At 33.1% G+C, this 11,782-nt stretch overlaps 1 non-coding gene across 1 annotated transcript; it reads left to right on the top strand.

Moving 5' to 3' along the window:
- Positions 1-1,595: 1,595 nt before the first annotated feature.
- On the top strand, positions 1,596-1,757 carry LOC129530435 (U1 spliceosomal RNA). The gene has a single exon (XR_008675823.1). It is a non-coding gene; the product is annotated as a U1 spliceosomal RNA (small nuclear RNA).
- The last annotated feature ends 10,025 nt before the right edge of the window (positions 1,758-11,782 follow it).

Here is an 11,782-nt window from a genome sequence, read left to right as displayed (position 1 = left end):
TCAACAGATATATATCAACAACTGCTATGTACCAACCACTGTTCAAAGTGGCAGATAAAAATATAGGCAAAGATAATATTAATCCAAATTGCACATGAAAACAAATGATACTATTGATAATGTGGCAGATGAAATGATTTTCACTTTATTATAATTTTTAAGAGAATGAGATAATTAAATGTGTACTGTAAGTGTTACAAGAAGCCTATCCATGTTATTCTTTACTGAAATAGATTACAAAGATCACCTTTCTCAAAAGAAATTTATATTATAAATGCTCTCATGGCAAAAACAAAAAGCCTGGTCTTTGACTTGGAATATATTCTTATTATATAAAGTAAGATACATGGCAGAGAGAAAAAAAAAATTTTATTTAACTGTCATGGTAATGACAAAAAAGACAGAAGTCACTTTTTTTTTTTTGCAATTTTAGATTGGACTCCTAAGAATAGCAGACAGTTGGCAGTGTAAATATGTTGTAAATTAGCTAGCCCTGAAACAAAATGACTGATCATTAGCAAATCAGGCAACTTTTATTATTGCCATTGTAAGTTGCTTTACCTATCATGAGTGTGCTCTTATACTATTAGAATTGAAATCTATTCTGTACTGCCAATTTATATCCCTGTTTTATAATCTTGGGATTCTTGCTTTACATTCTAAAATATTGTCTCTGAAAAATTAGTGAATATCAAGTAAGTTTTTTATTTTTTTAAAGGTAGTCTTAAAAGTCTAATTATCTTTAGTGAAAATAATGAGGAGATTTGGATATGGTGGTTCATTTCTGTAATCCCAAGTAGTTGGAAGGATGAGGCAGGAGTATATTACTTGAACCCTGGAGTGTGAGGACTGATTGAGCTATGTACTATCATCATGCCACTGCAGTCCAGCCTGGGCCACAGAGCATAATCTGAATAAAAAATAGAACTATAAAAAGTAATATAGCATTACTGTTTTTAATTCACTTGTAGTAATGCATGGATAGCATATTTAGCCAAAACGTTTTAAACTGGTAGTATGCCAAGAAGTCAGGTGTTTGAGTCACATTGTTAGCTAGCTCCTCAACTGGCAAAATCTGTAATATTTTGCAAGGTATTTCTCCTAAATGTAATTAGTTTTTTTATTTGTTAAATGCATTTACTAATGCTACCTGCTTAGGAAACTAACTCTGATATTAATTAGGTTACCTCAAAAACTTGTTCTGAATGACATATATTAGACAATAAAATATTAGCTACTACTTGATATTACAAATTCTTTTCATCTGTTTACTTTTAAAGTTCATAGTGAGCACAATAAAATTCCAGAAGACCGATGATGGCTGTTAGATATAACAGAACGCTCTAAGAGTCGCTATCAAAAATGAGCATATCAGTGCATAAAATGTATGGTAGCTTTATTTAGCAGCTGTTTCATTGTTTACCGTAACATTTTTTCTTACAATTTTGTAGAAGCCTGTGTCAGAATCAAGAAGTTTATTTTAGAAGACAATAATCATGGATGATTGAAATCGTACTGAAAATTATTCTAAATTCTATTATATTTATAGTTGTATTTTCTTTCAAAGGATAACGGAAGTCTTAAAAAGAAAATGGATACTTCTCTGCCAGGGGAGATACTGTGATCACGAAGGTGGCTTTCCCAGGGCAAGGCTAATCTATTGTATTCTGGATGTGCTGACTCCTGCGATTTCCCCAAATGTGGGAAACTCAACTGCATAATTTGTGGAAGTAATGACTGTGGTTGCACTTTCACGTGGAAAAAGAAAAGAAAAGAAAAGGAAAGAAAAGGAAAGGAAAGGAAAGGAAAGGAAAGGAAAGGAAAGGAAAGGAAAGGAAAGGAAAGGAAAGAAAAGAAAAGAAAGAAAATTGACTTGTTTAGTGGATATAGAAACTTGAAAGAAGACCATATACTGGAAAAAATTCAATGTGCCTTAAAAAATGGTCTCCTCCAGTACAAAAAAAAAAAAATCAAATGCTTATTTCTTAGAAAGATCAAATAGTGCTAGGATGACACTTACAAAAGCTTGCAAACTTTGTCTGGATGAGTGGGCAGGGGGAAGCCCCCAAATGGCAGCAGATAAATCTGGGAAAAAGAGAAATGATTTTTAAATGTGTAAGCCAATGTTTATGTATTAATATTGCCCTTAAAAATATATATTTTATTAAATAGTTAGCATTGGTTTGTTTGGTCTTAGAAAGTAAGTTTCCTTTTGGAAATGACTTGTGTGAAATGGTCCAGAAATTATGTAGCTAAAATAATTCAGATTTTTTCCCTGTATTACAAATCATTTGCAGGAATTGTAAAGATGTTAAAGATGCCAGCTTTTTTGCACTTCTTAACAGTTTATTCTAAATGAAGAAAATTAAATATTAAGGTATAAAGTTACCTTTATAATCAAATAATCAGTCTTTTTAAATATTTAGAATTTGAAGCCAGATGACCAAGATGCCTTAGATGAGCATAAGTCCTCTCCAACAGAATATGCTTCATTATATCCTCATCCAACAGGCTTTATGTATCAATAGGTAAATAAATAAATAAAGTTTTTATTTTTCTTTTTTGAACTCATTTTCATCTTTACTTGCGTGGTTTTCAATTATTATTTTCTTACATATTTTGTAACATATCAGCTGTGACTGTAAATTAAGAAAAACATTATCTAGGACAGCTTTGGCAAGACGATCAGAAGAAGAATGCCTTAAGTGGGGTCATGTTTTATTTTACCCTTTTGATATTTTGTCTGTAATTAGGTACTACCTTGTCCTAGTTCATAAAAATGTGTGATATTTCAATAAGATCATAAAGTAATTTATTTAATCTCTCTCAAAATCCAGTGGCAGTAAAAATTAATAATTTTGCGGGTTTTCATACAAAATTTACCGAAAAACAAATACTGACCAAAAATATAAATAAAAACCATTTCTGAGCACTTGTAAGTTAAAACAAATATTTTTATTAAAATATTATGGGAAGACTAGCCACAACGTAATGCACTTTTCTCTTTCTGTCTTTCTTTCTTTGTTTCTTCCTTTCTTTCTTTCTCTCTTTCTTTCCTTCTTTCTTCTCCTTTCTTTCTTCTTTCTTTCTTTTTCTTTCTTTCTTTCTCTTTCTTTCTTTTTTATTTTCTTTTTCTTTTCCTCTTTCTCTGTCTCGCTTCTTTGTTTCTTTCTTTCTTTCTTTCTTTCTTTCTTTCTTTCTTTCTTTCTTTCTTTCTTTCTTTCTTCCTTTCTTCCTTTCTTCCTTCCTTTCTTCCTTTCCTTCTTTTTTTCTGATGGAGTTTCACTCTTGTTGCATGGGCTGTAATGCAATGGTTGCGATCTTGGCTCACTGCAACTTCCACCCCATGAGTTCAAGCAGTTCTCCTGCCTCAGCCTCCCGAGTAGCTAGGATTACAGGCATGCACAACCACATGTGGCTAATTTTGTATTTTTGGTGGAAACAGGGTTTCCTCTTGTTAGCCAGGGTGGTCTGGATCTCCTGACCTCGTGATCCACCTGCCTTGGACCCCCAAACCTGGCCATGGCACCTGGCTAAGTTACTCATTTGAAAGGTTTTCTTGTGCTGTAACATTTAGCATGACTTCTCACCAAGTTCATGTAGCCAAGGGATGGAATCACCCAGAGTAACAGCTTTATTGCTCAGAAACCTTATTTTTTAAAACCAGAAAAATTATAAAACAGGGGAAAAATGTAAAAAACAAGCAGATTATAATTCTACACGTACTTCACCTTTAATGTTTGATAGTTTAATTTCTTGTTGAGATAAGGAATATTGCCATATTTTTAATGGAAATTCTAAAATATTAAAACCAACATGAACACTTTTCATATGTCACAATGTGTGGAGCATGGTAGATTGCATTTTTTTTTTGACTGAGGCACTTTAGTGATAGAATTTACTAAGTGATGCTTGTGATGCTTTTAAAATATGGTTTCATCTAATTCCAGTGAACGGCATATTATCAGAATCCACAGTACTTTGAATTACCATCGTGCCAAGATTTCTGACTGCTTTGCTACCCAGTCACAATTTTCCTTGAAAGCAGTAAGGCTCGAAGTTTATTTCTATGTTATTTTAAAGTGTTTGTTGTTAGATGTAGGGTTTACTGAAGATAAAAGCTCCTTCTGATTTTAAATAATTCATATAATTTTTTTTCATTTGATGTAATATCTGTATGCCCATTGTTGGAAACAATAGGATATGAAGTGTGTTGCACAGCGTGAGGAACAGCAATTCATTTGTTTTGAACTGGTTAGAGTATACTATGTTTTTATCTTTTTATAGTATGTAAATATTAGCATTGAACATTATGAATGCCAAATGCAGTCTACATTAGTCAAGACCTATAAATACACTATCAGGGCTACTGATATTGGTACATTGTAATCCAACTATGTTATGGGCCTTCCTATTTGGCCTATTGTTATTTGCAGTCTACATTTCTCTCCAGGCCTAGACTTAGATTTGGGAATTTCTGTTCCTTAAAGAGTACAAAAGAAATATGTGTAGATTAATTCTATCCCTGCTTTACTGCTGCACCTCTATAAGGTTGTCATCTCAAGTGAATACATCATGATGTCCTGGTTCTAATCACCTTCCAATCATCCTGGAGAGGATTCTTCAAATGGGAACCAACATGTCCTTTTTTAATGTACCACTTAAATTTTTACTGTTAAGAAGATGCCAGGATGTGACTCAGCCCATTAAAAGTCCATGTGTCACATACAGGCATCTGTTTGAAAGTCCAGTTTTCTATTGTTCACATGGCCAGGACATTGATTACTACTTACTACTCATGAATTCAAACAATTGCTTTTATAAATCATGGTTTAATGTTTTTAATCCTTTATTAAAAAAAGAAAAAACAGCATGCAGTTCAATCATTGAGGTAATTTGATCATTCCATCTTCAATTGGTCTTTTTATTTCTGGTCTCTGTGAAATCCTGCCAACAGGACATTGTTCATCCACCTTGAAATGGCCATTCATCAACCAAGCAGGTGGTTGTTGTCAATAGGGAGCTCTTCAAAGGGCATTGCCCATGTGACAGTGGGATCCAGTAATTCCTGAGGTGGTTCCAGACTACATGCTAGAAAATTCCCTACTACCTGCTCTTGAACAGGATGAGCAACTCCTTGCACTTCCCTGGTAACGTTTTCTTCTATAAAGCCATTTTTTTATGTTATTTTGGAAGTCTTCTGAGCACTTCCTCATTAGACTGTTTCCTTACTTTGCCCAACACGTTATAGGTGTTGCAAGTTTTGTAATTATTTTATGGTCTTCAGTCAAAGAAGCAGTCTCAACACCAAGGCAAGACAAGCTAGTAATTATTTTTCCAATGGCACATATTATTTCATGGCATCCGGGAGTGCCCTGGACCACAATTTCCAGCTAATGCTGAAGAGGGGCATGTGTGGGTTTTCTGTCATCGCCTTAGTCTGCCCAAGAACATGTGCCAGTACTTCTAAAATCAGAATTTGGATCACAAAGCCCCAACGTGTGGAGAGAAAGAGGTTTTTACAATTCAGAACTGGACAGCTTTAGTGAATTTTCTTATTTAAATAGACCACTATTTATTGTTTCTTTAAATTGATGCATTATAATTTTACATATTTACAAAGTAGAACTATTATTTTGATACATGCACACAATGAGCAATGAGCAAATTTTTAAATGGCTTATTGGTAATTGGTATATTAGTCATTTCAGACATATATGACATATTTGTTTCAAGAACTTTCCAAAACTAAACTTCTAGTTATTTTGAAATCTGTAATAAGTTACTCATACCTATAGTCTCCCTTCTATACAATCAAACTTTAGAACCTATTCCTTCTAACTGTATTTTTTACACATTAACTAGCTCACTTATTTGTTTGCTCAGTGTCTTTCACAGCCTATAATAATCTGTCATGCTATTCTCTACCTCTGTGAGATGAAATTTGTTATTTCTGAGATATGAATAAAAACATGCAATCCTTGTCCTTTGTATTTTTTGGCTAGTTTCACTTAATACTTGTCCTTTAAATGAAGCCTTTTTTCTGACTAATGTTTAGTTAACGTATTGAGGTTTTTATACAACTGAAATAAGCACTCACCTGAAATTTCTCTTAACTGTTGCCAAAATTCTTTGGGTACATAGGATTGCAGTTTGAAAACAGCTAAATGAACAAAGATGTCTTGAATGTGTCTTAGGATGTTAATATTGTATGATTTTCTATCTCCTGTCTTACTTAACTCTGGTTTGTCTTCAAATTAATAAAAATATTCTAGTAAATTATATTGGGGATCAACATTAAAGACAAAAAAAATCAGTAATACACTAGTTTAACTTTATAAATATAAAGAAAAGAGTTGAAACAAATACCCAAAGTTACTGAATAAAATGAAATACATTTTTATACTCTTAATTTTAAAAGCACTTAATTTACTTTTTATTTTTTACTATTATTGCTTATTTCAAACATGAACTGTTATAACTGGGTTCACAGAGAAGTTATCATAAAAGAGTAGCAAAAAAAACCATACACTGCAGGTAATATAAAATAGTAAAATTTTGCCAAGTATGCAGGAGTGAAGACAAATGAGTCCTCTTCTACTTTAGGTGAATACGTTACTTAGGGTTTGTAGGATTCAGTATCCTTTTTGAGAATAATGTATTTTCCAAATTACGTAAGATTATTTACTTGAGGATATCAGAATTATTAAGACTCAATAACTATGCCTATTAACTGTAGTTGTGGAAGGAATGAGGGCATAGACAGAAGCTCTAAAATCAAAACATGAGTGTAGCCATAGAGCAAAATACAGTTGGTTTACAAGTATCTGAGAGGTCTCTGTATGCTTTTCATTGTATCTTAGGTTTGTGATGAAGAAATAAACAATACCCAGTTCCTGCCCTGGAGAAGCTCATTGCATAGAAAAAGGAAAAAGGCAGATATACATGCCACAGTACAGTGCCGAGACAACATAAATCACAAGCAACCAAGTACAAAGGTAAGATATCTAATTTGAAATTTTATATTCTGTTTCTATTGCTTCTTGCTGTTGTGATTAGCCGTCTCTATATGTGTTAAACGCAACACCCTAGGGGTAACACGGACTAGAGTACCAGAACTTACATTCCAATTTTTCTTCCAATAGTGGCTGTTAACCAAGTATTGGTGAATATCATATATGAAGATTCTGCTAAAAGTAAAGCCACCCTGACTGCGATGCATGGATGATACAATTTACTGGGTCTAGGAAAGAGAAAGAAAGTGTGTGTTTTCTAATTTCTATAAATGATAAGTGCTGATACACTAGTAGCTGGAAGACAAACTATTTCTGCCCACTGAAAGGAAAAAATGAAGAAATTATAGGAAAACCATTTACTACAGTCAAACTAGTCTGATTTTTTAATTTACCTTCTATCAATATCTATACAAAAAGTAAAATAATAATAATAAAGGGCTTGAGCATAAACGTTACCAAAATTTATGTATTCCATGTTCACTTATTTGGAGGTATATCCTAAATAGGTGATCTGCTGACCTAACTTCTTTACAGCTTTATTATAAAATGAATACTTTTCATAGGAAGTGTGATGATAATTCTTAACTAATATTTTTTACAAATTCACATAGCATAATATGAAGAACAAATTTGTTTCTTTAGCAGAAAAAGCTCTCATTTGGGAAAAATAGAGAGAGAATTTTAAAAATAAGCACGGCTTCTGAAAGGCAAATAATATAAATATGTCAGTTATAGAATCTCAGAGATTTTAGCCATATTATGAAAACATACTTCCTACATAATTATTTTAAAGTACAATAATTTCAGAGACAAAAGAGTAGCTGTGATCAGAATCTTCAAACACAGTAACAGAAATTAATAATTAGAATTTACCTCACCATTCTGCTTCTCATCTTCAAAAAATCATTGTCTATATTTTTACCTATGCATTCAATTGCAAGAACACTGCTTCCAGTGGAATATATATATATGTGTGTGTGTGTGTGTGTGTGTGTGTGTATAGCTGCTGGATCACAAACTTCATGTGATAGGTGGCACCAGCATTTTTGAGTCCCACAAATATTTCTGGTGGGTGAGATCTAACAGAGTGCAGATATTCCCCCTGAAAAAGTGCTTCACAACCTGAGATAACAAGAAAAAATAGTGCTTGTACTATGAAAATAATAACTCTGCCTACTCTTCTTTCCGTCAAGTGACAAATTAATATTAACAACAACTCATTTATCAACACTGCCATTTTGAAAGAGTACTTTAAATTTTTATATTAACAACAAATCAAGTGACTATTGTGGATTTTTAACTTCAGACCCTTTAGGTCCATATTTTAATGACATTACATCTGTTTGTTTAAAAAGAAAAGTATTTGTTTAAAAAAACTCTTTGAATATATATATAACTATGTCAATTCAATTGTTAAATAAATTAACATACAGAGTGTTTTTAAAAAGGAAACTCTTCTCTCTACATAGATCCCACAAGACAAACAAAGATCTCATCTTTTAAGCAGTGAGTTTAGTACAAAAGTCCTACAATGTGCTAGAAAATATGCTCACACAGAGAAAAACATAAATATAATTTCACATTTATCAATTAAAGATATGTACAGAATGTTGTCATTAATTGTATTCTAAAACCTCAGTTTTCTCTTGAAATAAACTAAATTTTGTTATCATTTGTTAATTTACTTATATTACCTCCCACCCTGAGTTTCAGTTCCATGTAAGATTTGAACATTGTTACTTACTTTGTTGGACTGACGTGGATATTTAGAAGTAATACAATGCACCCCAAATTTCTCTTCTCCTATTATGAAAGTGGGTTTCATTGAATTACTTTCAAAGTAAACTATTATTAATGAAGAAAAACAGCTTTATAATTTAAAAACTCAATAGTTACTGCTTTGTCTATGTAATATATTGCATTCAAACAGTCTACTATCTTTCTGAGGTTCTTTCCACAGCCAATAGCTAGTGCTACAAGCAGATCAAAACCAGGATTGATGGTAATGGGAGAGCTACAGACTGGAAGAGCTGGCTCTGATGGCAGTTCTTTACTTCTTACATACTACAGTTAAACTTGATGCAAGGAAGAGAACAACATCAATTAATTCCTAGTAAGTCAGAAAAAGAAATCACGTTATTAGTAGAAAACATATGTTAAGAAAAAGATGTATTTTCAAGAAAATACTTTTATGTTTATTTGACATAAACATCTCATTATATCTTGAAACAATTTTGGATTTTGTTCCAAAGAAAAATCATTTAAAAAAAACCGACCACAATCAATAAATGTAATTCATTTCCAAAGTTAGATTTTTGAAGAAATTTCTAAAACTTGAGAACTTTACCCAAAAGACAAATAACATTCTAAATTAACCTACTCTTTTAATTACATATTAATGGAAGTAAATTTATTTTCAAAAAAAGAAAATGCATTAAAATTACGTTATTTTTCTTGAATTATGAGACATATAAACATAGTCATCAAAAAGATGATATAAAAATAAGTTTTTGCAAGATGGATGTTTTCTCAATCAGAAATTCAGTCAAGGACCAGGCATGGCGACTTACCCCTGTAATTTCAGCACTTTTGGAGGCCAAGGCAGGGAGCATACTTGAAGCCAAGAGTTTGAGACAGGCCTGGCCAATATGGTCAAATCCCATCAGGTGTGGTGGTGCTCACCTTTAATTTCAGCTAATCAAGAAGCTGAGGAAGAATAATCACTTGAAACTGGGAAGCAGGGGGTTGCAGTGTGCCAAGATTGCACTGCTATACTCCAGCCAAAGACACAATGTGAGATTCCTTTATAAAAATTAAAGAAAATAAATTCAATCAATTAAGAATTGAGATATACTGCTTATTTACTTTTCAATGCAGTTTGTGGCAACTCTGAATTGCAATTACAAAAATGTCTTAAACAAAGTGCGGCACACATTTCAAAGTTACTGTAACCTCACCTCTGCAGAAAGAAAGCTTTTTATTTTTAAATGCTGCTCCTCTTCCTGTGTCTATGTGCCTTTAATGTTCAATGTGAACATTGTTGATTGTGAACATGTACTGCTAGTTTTTGTTTATAATTTCTGTGTTAGTTTGCTGAGGATGATGGCTTCCAGCTTCATCCATCTCCCTTCAGAGAACATGATCTCCTTCTTTTATTGGCTGCATATTATTTCATGGTATATATGTGCCATGCTTTCTTTATCCAGTCTGTTACTGATGGGCATCTGAGTAATTCAATGCCTTTGCTACTGTAATTAGTGCTGTAATACACATACACACGCACCTATTATTAAAATAGAATGACTTTTTTGAAGGGGGGCTATATACCCAGTAATGAAATAGCTGAGTCATTTGGGTTTAAGCAATTGTCCTGCCTCGGCCTCCTGAGAAGCTGAGACTGCAAGTGCCCGCTACCATGCCCAGCTCCTTTATCTTTTTAATTATTGTCACATCAAATCTAGAACTAAGCATGTGAAAAAAAAACTAGGTATGAGGAAAATGAAAATCAAACCACAATGAGAGATACAAATTTATATTCAATAGAATGGCCTGTAATCAGAAAGCAATGACAGATGTTTGTGAATATACGGAAAAATTGGGAAGCACATCCAAATTGCTAGTGGGAATATAAAGTGAGGTTGCTTCTTTAGAAAACAGTCTGTTTCTTAAATAATTGGAGTACATTTGCATATTTTCCAAAACTCAAGGTGTATTTATGCTAATTTGTATAGGAATGTTTGTAGTAGCATTATTCATGATATAAATGTTTCCATCAACTCCTAACGTGGAGGTAGACCTAGGCCGATGCTACCCTTGCCGTGCATTGGCATCATAGATTCACTTACCATATATCTGATATGATTGATGCAAATCCATATATTCTATAATGAAACCACCAAGATAAAGAATTTAGACAAAATGCTAAAACTTTTTTGCCTCAGTATGCCTGGCTTAATAACAGGAAAGAATAGCAAGGCTGTTGCAGAAATCTCAAGCTTAGGAGACCCCAGCATTTTAAAGAAAGGAAACTCTGCCTTAAAAGGAGGCATTGTCTTTATCTTTCATGGGTGTTTCTTATACATAGCCCCTTGAAGATAATCTACAACAGAAGGCTGTAAGTCACAAACAGCCTCATACTGTATGAGTCCATTTATAGGAAGTGTCTGTAATAGGCAAATCCATAGTGACAGAAAATGGTTTATTGGATACCAAGGGCTCTAGGAAACGGGGAAGCTGGGATTTAATGGTAATGGGTGCAGAGGTGTTTTTGTTTTTTTGATGATGGAAATCTTCCGTATTTAAAAAGTGGTGATGTTTGCACACCTTTGTGAATACCCTGAAAAAAACAGACTATGTAGTTTAAAATGGCTAATGTGATAGTTTGTGAGTTATCTCTCAATTAAAAAACTGTTGAAAGCTTGGTCAAAGTTTTGAGCACCGCAAGCCTTAGCAGGAATGTAGATGCAAGTTAAACACAAGACAAGAGTATTGAATGGGCCCCAGTCACATAAAGTGGCAGAGAAGTGAACAACTGAAAAAACAATGTGAGCTAAACTCAAAATTGGAATTGAATAAGAAAGAATGCTTTCTCCAGTCTACACAGCAAAACTGGGGGAAATGGCCATGTGGTTGGATGATGGTTTACTTATAAATAATGCCTAGAAATATGCCCCTAAATGTTAAACCATTTTATACAAGAAGCCGAAATTCAGAATCTAGAAAGAAGTTGGCAATACCCGTTTTAAATTATAAATTGTGGAGCATAC

This window comes from Gorilla gorilla, chromosome Y (assembly GCF_029281585.2).
Source record: "Gorilla gorilla gorilla isolate KB3781 chromosome Y, NHGRI_mGorGor1-v2.1_pri, whole genome shotgun sequence".
Classification (NCBI taxonomy): Eukaryota; Metazoa; Chordata; class Mammalia; order Primates; family Hominidae; genus Gorilla; species Gorilla gorilla.
This window is presented reverse-complemented; position numbering and strand designations above follow the sequence as displayed.